The sequence below is a fragment of the Syngnathus floridae genome, chromosome 10, assembly GCF_059516105.1.
Source record: "Syngnathus floridae isolate MCC-2025c chromosome 10, RoL_Sflo_1.0, whole genome shotgun sequence".
NCBI lineage: Eukaryota > Metazoa > Chordata > Actinopteri > Syngnathiformes > Syngnathidae > Syngnathus > Syngnathus floridae.
In genome coordinates, this window is record NC_142422.1 from 6,141,797 (window position 1) to 6,156,720 (window position 14,924).

General features: G+C 38.2%; 1 protein-coding gene and 1 long non-coding RNA gene across 13 annotated transcripts in view; one reads left to right on the forward strand and one right to left on the reverse strand.

Moving 5' to 3' along the window:
- Nucleotides 1–14,924, reverse strand: part of LOC148392135 (uncharacterized) — an 89,324-nt gene that overhangs the window by 32,703 nt on the left and 41,697 nt on the right. The window contains exons 3-4 of one of the 5 annotated variants that reach the window (XR_015860758.1): nt 9,804–9,962; nt 4,922–6,248 (exon numbers count right to left, since the gene is read on the reverse strand). This is a non-coding gene — a long non-coding RNA (uncharacterized LOC148392135). Of the gene's footprint in view, nt 1–4,921; nt 8,185–8,349; nt 8,804–9,803; nt 9,963–12,635; nt 12,764–14,924 lie in introns of those variants that run through there. The other 4 variants (XR_015860757.1, XR_015860760.1, XR_015860759.1 and 1 more) reach the window with 4 other exon arrangements.
- The window catches only part of LOC148392136 (uncharacterized), a 96,933-nt gene that overhangs the window by 23,235 nt on the left and 58,774 nt on the right, over nt 1–14,924 (forward strand). Inside the window, exon 1 of one of the 8 annotated variants that reach the window (XR_015860752.1) lies at nt 6,241–6,280. The exons of the other annotated variants lie outside the window; for them this stretch is intronic. The gene's annotated coding sequence lies outside the window, so the exon portion shown is untranslated. Of the gene's footprint in view, nt 1–6,240; nt 6,281–14,924 lie in introns of those variants that run through there. 8 annotated transcript variants of the gene reach the window in all.

A 14,924-nucleotide genomic window follows, 5' to 3' on the forward strand; every position in this document is an offset into this window, starting at 1 on the left:
TTGTACAATTTTAACATTTGATTCCTAATTAAGATGTCCTCATGTCTGAAAATGTTTCTATCTTCTCCTCATTTGCCCTTGTCCAGGTACATAGTTGGTGTCAACACATTGTTAATAATGACAGCCTCAACCTGCCGTCTGTCCGTTTGCCTGCCTGTCTGTCGATTACAGGTCAATTTACTATAACTTCAAATGCACAGCATGTTGCTGTCTGGGTTATGGCCTGATAATCTCTCTAAAGACTAAGGTTCTGTCAAAGCTTAATCTGCTGCTCATACAATACACGCGCACACACGTGCACACACGTACACGGTGTGAGCGTGTGCGTATATGTGTGTGTATATATATATATATATATATATATATATATATGTGTGTGTGTGTGTGTGTGTGTGTGTGTGTGTGTGTGTGTAGTGTGTGTGTAGTGTGTAGATCTAGCCACATGGGAGCATAAAGACTTAGATATGCAGATAGAATGGCTTAGAAGACAGGCGCACAGTGTAAATACCAGGATTTCATCACAGATAAATCTGTTATTGTCTGGTACTGGTAGTTAGGAGATTATAAAGAAGTGATTTATAGACACCAACAGATACAGCCATGTTTCATCAGAGGATGAACACTAGCGTGCATAGTAGTATCAGGACTGCTGGGCTTTAATACTTTGATAGTGATTCAGTAAATCATATGGGTGACAGCTTTTATAGAGCACTTTCCTTTCCTTTGTGTCTTTGCATCTCATTCTTACTACATATCCCATTCATTCATGGTCATTCCACCAGCATGCTGTGTTACATTATTTATTTTTATGGCTGGTGTTATCCATTTTATTAGTGTTATTTGTTCAAATGTGGCCATGCTTGTCATGATATAAAAAATCTCATAAGAATTACAGTATGCAACTGCATTTTAATTACTACTTGCTCTATGGCAATTTAGTGTCGAATATATAGTATACAAGATTTTGTACCACCCCAATCTGTTCAGTCAGATTTCCAAAAATGTGTTAGCCAAAAGAAAAAATCATGATTATAATTTGCCTGCACTATTGTTCGAGTAGTTAGTTCTGCTTATTTATTTGCACAGTAAAACTAGAATCATAGGATGACTGATAGCTAATAGAAGAGGAGATTGGTTTTTTTTTGGGAATGGCAATGCAGTGCAAAAATACATTGGAAGAAAACCTATGCAAAGATTTGTCTACATCATATTGTCAGACCCATGAAAACCAAAATGAACGCAAAGTCCACCAAGAAAAAAAAGTATTTTTTAAGTCTTAACTTAAAATATTACATAAAGTAAAACGATTCATCTTAATTTCTTTTTCTCCTTTTGCCATGATGCTTCTCTTCATTTTTGCATCACTTTGGTAATCCTTATTTAAAAACTAGATTTGAAAGCAGGTGTTGTAGTTTGATATGATTCCACAAATACAATTACTAACCGATGTCCTGTGACTGCTGACAGTGTTTTCATTGGAGTATTGCAGTGAGCTATAATCATGTTCAGATACAGCTATCAGATTAGAGTTGTGTATTAAAGAGTGTGTGTTGTTGTGTTGCTGTATGTTTGCCACAGTCAGGGTACTGAGCCTTCAGCTGCATAATCCAAAACAGTTCAGTACCCCCCACACCCCCATCATGCCTTTTCTATTCTCTGTAGTACATTGTCAGAATTGGGCTCTATGGTTGAATAGTATTGAATCAGATTCTGTTTTGTTACAGATATATTTTTTATAACTTACCTGGGAATAGGGTGATGAATAAGATTATATGTAATGCAAGACTAACTCGCCATATCAGGCTTCTCTTGACAAAAGGGGCTGTTTTCATCTTCTGTAAACACATCCAAACAACCATTCTCTGTGGATTTACACTGATATCACAATGTGGAATTCATGTATTCAACCAATGGGACTCGAGCTCCTTTAGCCTTTTAATATCTAATCTGTTTTCTTTTACACATTCATTTTTTTCAATATTCATCCTAGCCTTTAATATCTTGCTATTTGGCACATGTTTACATACAGAGTTGTAGTCTTCATTCATACTGCCAGCAATTCTTTTCAAGTCTAGATGGAAACCTCTAAGTAGTTGTATCACGCAGACCTTTGATTGGCAAACTCCTAAAGGGATGTTTTGTCTGTTGAATATAATGACGGCATGGAAACAGGCGTTCAGAACTAGTTAGCCATTTAGTTAAATGTCCATTACCCTTTCTAATGTTGATATTCATTACTGTGAGTCAATTATTAATCAGTCTGCACAAGACACTTCTGTGGAAATCCAGTATCATGCAGTGCCGTTACATTCCACTGCAAACCCAGTCACGATAATAATTGTGTTTTAAATGAAAGAAAACTTATCATGATCATTACACTTATTCACATATAACATTAGCATGCAATGACCAAAGAACCAAAATTTGTTCTTATATATCACATTAATTGTGATTCATTATTCAGGTACTTAGCATCAAAATGTATCACAACATGAACAATACTTGTCTTTGAATATTTGCATTTTTTTTTTTTGCTACAAGATTATATAGTAAAATAGGGAAAAAAATTCCTGGGGTCACATTATGCCTGAGGCAATGAGTAGTACCCCAAGAGACATTCTGCATCGACATGATTTTCCAGTCTAGTGCAATTCATAATCTAAGTGGCTGGAAATGCGATGAATAAACCCCAAGTAAGTGCCCAACTCTCAATAATGTAGGAGCTTCATGGTGCAATACCGCTGGATATACAGGACACATTACTACACGGTTCATATGCAGCACGTGATAGTTAAGCAAGAGCATTTTGTGGAACTGAATACAGATTGACTAAGCAATTTATTTTAGCTGTGTTAATGTTGGTAATGAGTTTTATTAACCCATGCAGTCACTTTCAAAAATGTTTGTATTTTGACTTTAACATTGACGCTATTATTTATAAGACTTTCAAGTTAATAATTCTAAACTCTTATGTATGAATGTTGTTGAATAAGGACTCATGCTATTTCAGCCTTTTCAAAATATGTTAAATTAAAATGCATAGGATATTGACCATTGTTTGCCATCTTTCCAGCAGTGCCTCACAAAGTTACTTCAACAGCAACTCGTTTATGTTATGGCTAATTAAAATTTGATTTGCATGCCAACTAGCTGTACCGTGTTTGTGATTCATAGGCACTGTCTAGCCCACAGGCAAGGTTGTTTGGTGTTTTGGAAGCCTAACCATTCAGTGTTCACCGAGAAATCAAATTTGTTTCCTGACAAGGTCAAGGATTCATCTTTCGCTGAGAAATGAGCTGAGTAAGCCCGACTCATGCTCTAAATTATGCATTATTCTTCACACTGTGACGGATAGGCAGGGTTAACTTCCAGATAGCTGTCAAAAACTAGATTAATAAATAACTGTGTAATCCTAAAACGAAGTAGTAAAAAATGTTGTCAAAAAATATAACTGAATATTGCCAATAAAAGCCAATTTTAGAAACATTTACACCAATCCGATCAGCCGAGAGTTTGTTTTAATGTCTTTAATGACGTCAATGATTGGCTCCACAAAATAAGACCTTACAATTGCAATGTTTCCCACTTAGACATTTATCTGTGGCAAGTGCCCACAAATTATTTCGGTCACTAATAAGGTGGATGTGCTAACCAGTGCATCACCGAGCTGTCCGTAAAGTCTGATTCTTAGTTTTAAATGTGTGGAGTCTCCTTATATTGACTATTTATCTCTGGTGAATGTGTCCCCTGGGGCTGGTTGCGATCGGGTGTTGCTGTTTTTGCCAGGTGTGGCTGATGAATGACCATCTTGCATACCAACCTGTCATTCACCATCTTGTTATTGGCCACTTCCTGTGCATTAAGATGATCTTTGCGGGGACATGTTCGAACATTATTGTCAGCAGCCTGCAGGGCATGGTGCAAACCTCCTCTGTTTAAAGACGGTCTTTCTAGTTTCACAGATGGCTTCTTTCACACCCTTTCAAACCAGCAGTCCTCCCTGTATTGAATTTTAACATAATTGTCCTCAAAGGAATGTCCCTTCTTTTTAAGATGCAAATTAACTGCTGAATATGGCCACAAAGAAGCTGCTCTCCTATGATATTTCAAGACTATACATCTACATCACACCAGCCAATGTAGAGGTCACTGCACTCCACGACACTGTGTGACATAAACAACATTGATGAGTTTGCTTCTTGGGATTTTGTCCTTGCTGTAAGCTTTTGTCTAAGTGTGTTATTGAGTTGAAGATGCTTCTAATTTAAAGAAAGTATTCAACAAACCAGCCTGGTAAGACATTCCGCCTCTTGCCAGAAGGCTGCTTTAACACCGGGCAGGTGATCAACCAGTTGGTATGATGAACAATTGCTCATCAGCCATGTTTTGCAAAAATAACATCTACATATTGACTGTGCAGAGGGAATACACTAACCAGATACATACAGCAAAAAAAAAAAAAAAAAAAGGCAGACATTAGACTTAAAAATGAAGTTGTAAAGAAACCATTGGAATAAAAGTAAAACATCTTCCATAAACTAGAAGATTTCAGTTGTCCTGTTGCCCACAGATAGAAAGACATTCTCTGCTGGAGCAGCGATGGGATCTGAATTCATATCCACATAACATTTGACATCTAAATAGACTGGCAGTGAGCAAACCTTTATGCTCAAGGGCTACATTGGATTTTTTAAATAGACAACTGGGCCAGGTCATTCGTAGCTGAGGTCAAAAGAATAGGTAAAGTGTATTGTTTCATATTTTATTTAGTTTACAATAAATCATTTATCCACTTTTTTTTAAATTAGCCATTGAATAAAATTTACACACACAAAAATATTTTGATTGAAATTGTTATTTTTAATTAAATAAAGAAATGATTTTAAAACCAAAAAGGACTATATTTGAGAATAGGCAGAAAAACAGGCCCCAGACTGGGTAAAACAAATCTGAAGGGAGGAAATGTATGTACATGACATTGCAGAGTAAGCACAAACCCTATGTAAACTGAACACTGTAGTTGTTGATACTGTATAGTCGGTAAGAGAAGAAGCCTCTTTCACACTGGACATTTAAGCTGATGTTGTCTCAGCCCTTTCCCAACTCACTGTCATGTGTATATTTTGTGAAAGGATGGCAGACATAACATCTTATTCTTGAGTCTTGAACATGACTGGAGTGGAACATTACTGAGTGGAACGTTAGCATTTTCAACCAGGATATCGCAGTCATCTGGCATTATAGTTGGCTTGATGGCATTCTGCGTATTACTAAGGGTTGTTTTTACCCTTGCAAAGGCAAACATTTTGAACCTTCTAATTAGATTGTACAGGTGGCCATAAAAGTGTGATCAATCAATCTATGTTTTTTCCGTCTCTCTTCTGCCTGCCAGTTGTACAGTTTTGAGACTCCTGTTGTGTGCTTTTACACTGACAGTTGTGCCAGATGCAGAGTTAGATCCCTGATGCCCATATCTGTTTGCTGCAATGAAAGCTGCTGACAAAATCAACTGTGGCCATAGACATATATAGACCTCGCACACAGCAGCTGTTTATACTCCTCACCAAACAGAATTGGTTTCTCCATGTAATGTATTCACACTTTTCTAACCCATCAGCTTTTTATTTCAATCGCTGACTTCATTTTTCAGTCTGATTCCCACACTGACAAGCAAGTATGATGCTGTGCCGAAACAGACACAGAGAGAGACAAGTTGGCCCACCTGAAAAAGTTCAACTACAGTTCACTTGTCGCTACATTGACAGAAATGATGTCAGACAGAAATGCAAATTTGACAGTGACAGCAAGTGTTAGCAGATGCAGATATTAAACATTACTTCTCAACCAAAAAAAACTTCAAGTACTAATTTGCATTTTCTTGAAAGGGTAACTTCTGACTTTTTGACAAGCGTCTGTATAATTCTTGCCTCAGAGGGACGTCTATCTATTGCAATGAATAGATGAAGTCCCTTTGTGCTGACTCATCTGTCTCAGAAGCTTCTAAAGAAGCTAAAAATATTTTACAAGGCCACAAAAATAGGGGGAAAATAAATAATTTGATGAAACCTGATATCATTTTATCCCCGTTAGGCTCAAGCTGGATCTGGACAAAGTTTGTGTGTTTGCAAAGTCCTCTTGTCCTTGCGAAAATTCCATTACTCTGTCAAGGTTGATGGTTCACTGTGGTCATATATTAAATTGTGGACAGCAGTTAATCCCGTTGGCTGTCAGGCATTTCTTTTTCAAAGCTGTGGAAGAAATACATGTTGTCCTTGTTCACGTGAGTTAAGTTTTCTGTTGGACCTTAAGTATGTAAGACTGTTTGCTTCACTCTGTTCTATACAGTATGTCTTGTTTTCTCACACCAGTCAGTCGTTTTGCATGTAGCATTATTCATGTCTCTAATTTTTTTCTCACAAGTCAACCTGTAGCGTGTATAGGTAAGCAAGGATGTGCTCAATGTCTCGCTATCGTTACGAGAGCATTGAATTGGAACCTTGTGGGAGCTTGCAGCTTGACAGGTTTCCAGTCTTCAGTTTGCATACTAACTTGGCTCAAAACGGATGAGTCAATTCTTGTTTCCAGTTTCACATTACTTTTCTCATCTCAAATTACCTCAATTACCAAATGCACTTTACATGAACCACTATTCTCAGAGGTGACTGTGACGTCTTTTGTCCTTTAATTTAGTCAATTAATTTGCATTTGTTTAGTTGACGTGAAGTAAAACGGGTAGCTTTTCCACAGTGAGGACTAGTGGATGGGTATGGAGGAGAGTGTGTTTGTTTTGTCCATGTCAACGCCAACTTGTTTGCATCCCTCAAAGTCCGTGTGTCCATGTAAGCAGTGTATCAGCTGGTGCATCTGTGTTTGTTTATCTGCATGCCTGTGTGTGTTGTCCCAGTGTAGACATTTACAATCACACACCGATTGTGTGTATGTGACCAAAAAAAAGTGGCATTTCATCCATATTCTGGACTTTGGTGCAGCTGAGTTCACATTCAATTTTTTAGCTTAGCCATCCAGGACGAGAGCCATTGTCTCTCACTTGAGAGCCATATAAACACACTTTCTGAAGGGTTAAGGTGGGGTGAGGGGTGGATATTTTGAAATCCAAGTGTTCTTATCTCATGCACTATTAAGCAAGGCATTGGGGTATGTCGGTAACGTGGTTTAGAGTCCGTCTGTCACAGCCTCGAGGTTTGTTGTTTCTTGAGCTGACAGCCACACGAACGCACGCACGCACGCACGCACGCACGCACGCACGCACGCACGCACGCACACACATTCACACACGTTTGAAAGCATGCATATGCGCAAGCACACACAAAACAGACTTTAGCACACATGCTTGCACACCTATTTCTCTCATTTGCCCATTAACCCACACAAACATTTGTGCTGCCTCAGGGCGCTATTACTTGCATCCACTCTAGTTTTGGTGCAGGTCAAAGGGGTCAACTGAAAGCCTCACTTGCAGCTTTATATGACTTATATGTGTTTCCCTATGTTTGCCCTTTATGCCACTTTGACTTTAGGGCAAAATAAGAACCACTGCTATTAACAATCTATAATAGCAAGTAATGTTACTAGCACAATCTTTTTTTTGAGTTTCTTCGCCTTCTGTTTATTCAAACCTTGTCCATTGAAAAATATACATCTGAATTTAATTGGGAAAAACAAGACCCAAGGCTATCTACTCTGGATAGTTTACTCATCACATGATTTTTTTTCATTTTATAATCTTCAATATAAAGGCAGACAATTCATCCCTTGCCAAAGCTGCCTCCAGGGAAATTGGTGTTCTCTTTCACAAGGTTTGTAAATATATTAAAATAATATAAAAATAAGCAAATGTTATGTTATGGCAGGGAGCATAACAGGGAGGAAACCATTTATGCTTCTAAAACCGAGTTATCTTGATTCCCTGTTGTAGGGGAATGTAGCTATTTTAGTTAAAAACACTATCTTTGCATTTTTCTGCACATTAATAAGTTGACACTGCACAACATTTCCTCCACTTGGCAAGAGAGACTCAAACACAGTAGGTGCAGGAAAAATACAACCTCCGGGGTCCACCACTGATGATTCTTCAGCCTACTGACTGCAGTATTGAACTCACTTTGTGTAGCCTGTATGTCAACAAGGACATTTTTGAGTAGAGTCGGTGCATACTTCTCATGCCTACGAGTGAGAAACAGATAACGACAGACTGCATGAGTGCAAAGTGAGCAGAACACTCTACTACTGGGACTCTCACATTTGCCAGCAGAATGTTGCCTTGGCAAATAAAGTGTTCTCTGCACAGCTAGTGAAATCACTGATAAATTGTTTGTGTGTGTGTGTGTGTGTGTGTGTGTGTGTGTGTGTACGTGCACTGTGTTCTTCTCAGCTTGTTCTAAGCAAGTTGGGTCTGCCAAATGGAGGCATGCCATGACAATAACTAAATGACAGTTATGAGCATTCACATTATTTTTCATACTATGTGCGTATGTATTGTGATGCCTGCTTCGGAGTATTGCAATTTCATGTTGACATTAGAGAGCTTTTGCATTGGGATCTGATAGTAGCATTCCAATTGCACTCTTCTGACAGATGTGAACATCTTTAAAGCAAACACACTTATCCCCAAACAGTGTGAGAAGGTGAGTCAAATCTTCTCACTCCAAAGTGGCTTTATCAACAAAGCTCTTTGTGAAGTGAAGCGAGATGAAGAGCTGAAAGTAGCAGTAGGGGTCTTTTTGTAGTTGAAAGTTTACCAGAATGGGAATTTGGGATCAAGGCCCAGCTTGCTGACTCTCAGCTGACCCAAGTCCAGATTGACATGAAAAAAAAAAATACAGCAAACACCAATTTCATACAAGTTCATATGACTTACTTCAGAGGCAGTGAAGAGAGTGGGAGGGAGGGGAGGGTTTACTGCGGTAATGAGTCAGAGTGACTTTCATCACTCCCTCTATGTTTGCATCCTCCTTTCTTTAGCTTTGTTGTTCTGGATATTTTTAAATGACCAAAAGGTGAGAAAATGAGTCATCATGGCTACTGCAATTACTGCTCTCTGTGACTTTAATTAACCACCTTTCTGCCTCAGCATAATTCCATAATAGTGTCCCTAACTATTTTTATATGTCCTGACAAGCCTGCCTATTGAATTAATTAAGCCTCACAGTTGCAATCACAGCCAAATGTTCAATTTTAGGGATGCCCCTAAGCTGCTTTTTACATGGACTTTTTTTTTATCCGAGTCTTCTAAATTTGGGATGAGCAAGCTTAATTAGAGGGTGAATGTGGTTACTTTTGCATTGGCTGCACAAGTGAGCTCACAATCAACCCTAAAGCACACAGGCAGGCTATTTTGGTTGCCTAGCAGAATTAGGTTTGCACCATCACAAGTGTTGCAAAACAGCTCATAGCTCAGCATGTTTTCCCACCACACCTCTTCTGATGCAATTAGAACTGAGATCAAATTTAATAATTGTGACCTTTTCTTCTTTATTTTTACCATAGTGACAAAAGTAATTTTTGTTGTCACTGTTCAAAACAGTTATGTCACATGTTTTGTTTTGTTTTACAGCAACATCTTTGGTAAAAGATCACCACAAGAGATTGTTATTTGACAGATTTAGTACAAGCATCTTTTCAAGGCTATATTTTGTACTATATGTTTATTTTAAATTGGTCCAGTGCTTTTTCATGACTTATGTGCATACTGTATATTGACACACTGCTTTATACTTACAATAAATCTGCATTGCCAAAAGCCAAAGGCCCAAAGTTTGGCGCCTTACTTCAATTCAACTTACCCTCAGGCCTTGCTTCAGTCCAGCCAGCTTTTATGAGGGTATTTTTCTCTGACTCACTGGCACAGCTGAGCAGGGAAATCCGTCTCCCTTCACGGTCTAGTTAGGATGACTGATGCAAATATGTTGCTGCTGAGTCCAGACACTGACACCATCGTAAAACTGACCCACATACCGTGTGTGAGAAAGCGACCAAGCAAAAGAGACACAAAGAGATTTAAATCAATACACATCGATTATTCCACTTTTTTAAGAAATTTGATACAATACTAAGCGTTTCAGATGTTACAGTATAGGATAAACGAGACACAGATATTCAGCATGGATTTATTTTTTTTTTTTTTAAACATGAACTGAATGACTGGACAATCATTTCAACATTTGAGAAAAATTTTCTGTGCACAATACAAGTCTAGCATGAGGGGCAGACTAACTGTGGAGGGGTGCTAGACTGGGTTTTTGTATTTCAGTATAGGCAAATAAATTCACATTTATGAATAAATGCATGTTTCATTTTCAAGAAGGCATATGGTTGGTATGACTAAAATAATGATAGAGAAAAAATAAAACGTGCCAAGTGACCATGTGTTTACCGTTCTTGTTTGTATTCCATGTGAGCACTTTTGACACTTCTGCTCGTTAACCTTTCCTAATGCAACCTGCATTTATTAATAACACTTGGTAGGAAAGGTCAATCGATGGATGTGAGCACGTGTTTGTTTTTTCACAGTGTAGGCTTAAGAGACCTGTTAGAGTCTCCATGCAGGAGGTATAGACATTCTCGTCAATGAACTAATTAATAATAATAATTATTATGTTCGCCACCAAACTCACTTCCTTCATAACTGTGATGTGGCCAAGGGTGGGGGGGTGATCTTAAAAATATATTAAAAATAATAATGTGTTCAGTGAATTGATTTCTACAATGATTCATAGGGTTTGACCAACACTCTTGTTATATTTAGAAATGAAATATGGTCACATTTACCACACATGGAGTGCAAAATATGACTTCCTGTGTCCTAATCAAATTCATTAGAATCAAGTTAAAATATCTGGGACAAAATTTAGATGTGAGTCCAGCAGGCATACAGTTTGGATGACTTTCATGTATCAAATTGTCAGGTCAAAGGACATGTCCTCGGGATGCCAGAATGCTCACCAAAGTGCAGAGCAGTCTGCCAAATCTCCAAACAAGCAAAATGAGGCTTGTGCCGTTACATAGATCAAGACCTGCTAGTTTGTACACTTGAGCACAGCTGCACTGTTTCTGAATATGGAGGTATGCCGTATGATGCTCTGTTTTGGTCTTGATCGTGTTCCTAAATTGGTGGCCATTTATTTCTGTCATTATCACCAGAAATTCCAATAAGCAATCATAATGATCACAAAATACTCATCGGCATGCAGTCACCTTTGTTAGTTAGTTTGATTCGGGCGTAGATCATGTTATTAAAACCAAGCTGACCACATGGAAAAATACAAAAGTCAAAGTTGACTTCTTGAGTGTGGTTTTATGCAAGCGCTCGTGCTCCCGTTTAAATCAACAATAACTCTCCAACTCTACCCAAGTTTAGCTTTAATGCAAGATCACTTGCCTTAAGTAATTGTCATTTTTTTGGGTTTAATATATTTTGAATTTGTATTTGAATTGTAAACCTATTTAATTTAAAGATGACTGTCCAACGAAAATGACTGATTTACTCCCCAGCAGGCAGCTGCCTTACCATCAATGCATTGCAAAAGTCCCCATATTCTCCCACTTCTAATACACTTTTAAACAGCCTGCATGTTGTGCACATTGGTTGGCTTTAAACCACATGCGTGCAAAATTCAGCTTTCATTTAATTGCAAACTATCAGTAATAAAATATCAGACCCAATTTTGGGTCCCAACTTGTGTTTTGGGAAACAAGCTGCCACAACTCATTGCAGATGAACATTTCATGTTGTCTCGGTATGCGATTTCCAATCTGACTGAGGGCTGATAACAGCAACATTGCTGTTACTCATTCCCTCAGATCTCCCGCCTCCATCTCCCTAATCAGATTCCTCTGGTTGGGTTATTTATCATCGCCAGCTCTGACTGTGAGTGATGCTCGGTTAATGGGTTTAGCATTCAAATCCGCTGGCTTGATGCGACAGAATCCCAACAAGGGTTGTCATTCCTGGGGCGGCAGCAGCCTCAGAGTGGCGTAAATGAAATATTCATTCATGGCAAGCTTGTTATTTTAAAATTTTGGACGTATATTTTTGTTTTTCTCCTTAGATAATATTTGTATTGATTTTAAAGATACTCAAATAAAGGGGAGAAGAGAAAATGTAAGACAAAGAAATAATAGGATAACAGTGCCTTAAATGTGAGACAAGATGAAACAATGGGGTTCATCCATGGAAAAGAACTTTCTAATCAAGTCTAAACATAAAACCGGGTCATAAACATTAATGAATGAAAACAGCACTGTCAGCAATATTGGTAAGCTACGCAAATGTTGCATTCACTGTAGAATTTTTTTAATCTTGCGAACTGAAAAACCCTCTGCATCTTTTTCTCTTCAATTAGGCAACATGAGGTTGAATGTCATATCTAATATTTGATTTATGGCCATAAATGAAACAAGAACAGTGATAACAAGACTGTGTGTCCATTTGTTGCTATCACACTTGTCAGTGTCGACTGCCCCACCACCTGTTCTATGTAAATAGCACCGTATGTGTGGACCAGTGACTCCATGTAACATTCTGAGAGACCTGGCTACAGTGATCACAAATATGCTTCTTGAAATGTTTAGAAACAGCATAGGACATACTTTGTATGACAAAGTTATTTAAAAATGTCAGTATATTTAGTTGCTTCAAGGATAAGACACAAATCACCTTCAACAAATTTCCGAGTCACTTCAGACAAGTCCAGACGTGCAGATGTTCGTTCAGTTGGTCTCTTGTCTTTTGATCTGTCGATGCCTGCAGACACACATGCTGCACCAGTTGACCTGGTTTCTCTACCTCGTTTTTCAGTCTAAAACGGTCTGTTCGCACATCTGGATGTCCTGATACGACATTGACGTTGAGCAACTTGTTCAACAAGTACCTTCTGAAAAGGTGTGAAAGCCTATGGGAGCAGCGGTTGGTTTTATGTGTATGTGTGTGTGTGCATGCATGCTTGTGTGTGTTTGTTTAAGGGGACTGTATAGATTTCATTTGCTAGTTTCAAAGTTGTAGCTGTATTTTCTTGCTTAATCTGGGAAATCATGATGATTCTAGTATCACCAGTGACATGGACTATACTTGATTTGTCCTTGAGAACTATAATAAAGATTAAATTGCGTACATAATCATTAATCAAGCATGTGTTCATGTATCAGCGTGACTTTAAGTGTCCTACTCAGCTTTGTAATTACCTTTTTCAGCTTTGACTGTTAATTGGAGTACTGGCAAATCACTTCTGTACATATGCACAATCATCTGTTTTCTGTCTTTCCATTGATTATTTGACATTTAGCTGGGTAATGCTTAACCATTAAGAAAGTTAAAAATTGTGAAAAATAATTTGACGATAGTGGGGCACTGGTTAGCACATTGCCTCACATTTCAGAGGTGCGGGGTTCAATGGCTGGCAACCTGTTCTGAGTGTACCCCGCCTACTGCCCAAAGTCAGCTAGGATAGGATCCAGCTTTTCCGTAGTTAAAAGTGGAAGCTTGGTCTAACCATAACTAACTCGCTGCCGTCAGTACAATGTGTTTGAAAATTCACTCTGGTGTCCTAAAACAACTCAGAAGGTGTGCGTGTTCGGAGAGCCGTAGAGCACTCTCGTTCCATTAATTAATTTCTAAATGCAGCTTATGTTATAAACCAATCAGTAGCTTGTTTTTGAGCAGCCTGATGCACTCGGCTCCCGTGTTCCCAATTGGATCATCTAGAGTGCACACCGACACTCCTATTTTGAGGCTCCATGAACAAACCCAACGGCAAATTTGAATAACAATCAAAAAGACCTACAATTAGGACACTTTAGGGATTTTACGTGTGTTTGAACTCTACTTTTCATGAGTCATTTTTAGTAGAATTACATTACCAGAAAACAATGCCACTTATACTCCAGAGCAACTTCATTGTTTGCTCTACATGGTGCATTTTTTGACTGGTACGGCTCATACTCATAAAATTGGAAAAATATGGTAATTTAGGCTGCTGATATGAGTGCACTGGTTCACTCATAACATTTGATAGTTTTCTAAGAACTTTCTGTGACATATGTTGTTTAATTTGCACCAATGTCTAAATTCTGTTACTTATTCATCAATATATAACTTGAGGTGCCGTGTGTGTGTATATAGTGCGTTTATGGGAGATGAACAGACAGATGTGTGAATGCGGCAAAAGTTGATGCCATTTCCCATCTGTGCTCGTGTGCAATTTTTGTGACAAGAAAATCACAGATTATTGCACATGAAATGTTATTCATACAAAGCAGCTGTAGTGTGACTATCCTCATGCTGCAGCAGTCAGCAGCCTGTTGGAAAAACATCACACAGCAAATCCCACTGAAAATAACAGTTTTCAAATCTCAGCCGCGACATCGTCACTCACTTTGTTATTTCCCGATGTCGCTGTTGGGGTTTGTATTGACATAGTTGTGTATTTTTGTTTTAACAGAAGAAAACAGTTGTACATTGCAGGTCAACGGTTTTATAAATTTTATGAATATGAAAATATTGACCTGTGTGAGTATAAAGTTAAGACTTCAACTTTCAATCAACAAACTTCAAAAAATGTATTTCAGGAATTTAATTTGAGGACCAACATTTTTTATTTATTTAATTTTTATTTTATCAAGCTTGCAATATTTGTTCATGGCAAATAAAAATATAAGGGCAGTCTATTGTCCGACTCTGCATTTTCTATACCGGTATTGTAATTAGATTTTAGGAAATGTTTAAAATACATGACGTGAGCAGGATTCTGTATCTCCTTTTTTTTTGGCACTGACTGGAAGAATGACATCATTGCAGTCAAAAAATGCAGCTTGTGTGCTGTGTACTGCTGCTCCCTCTTGCTGCTACACTAAGCAACACACTCATCCCAGAATGTCGGTTAAGCCATGCGTCACACCCGTGACTCCCT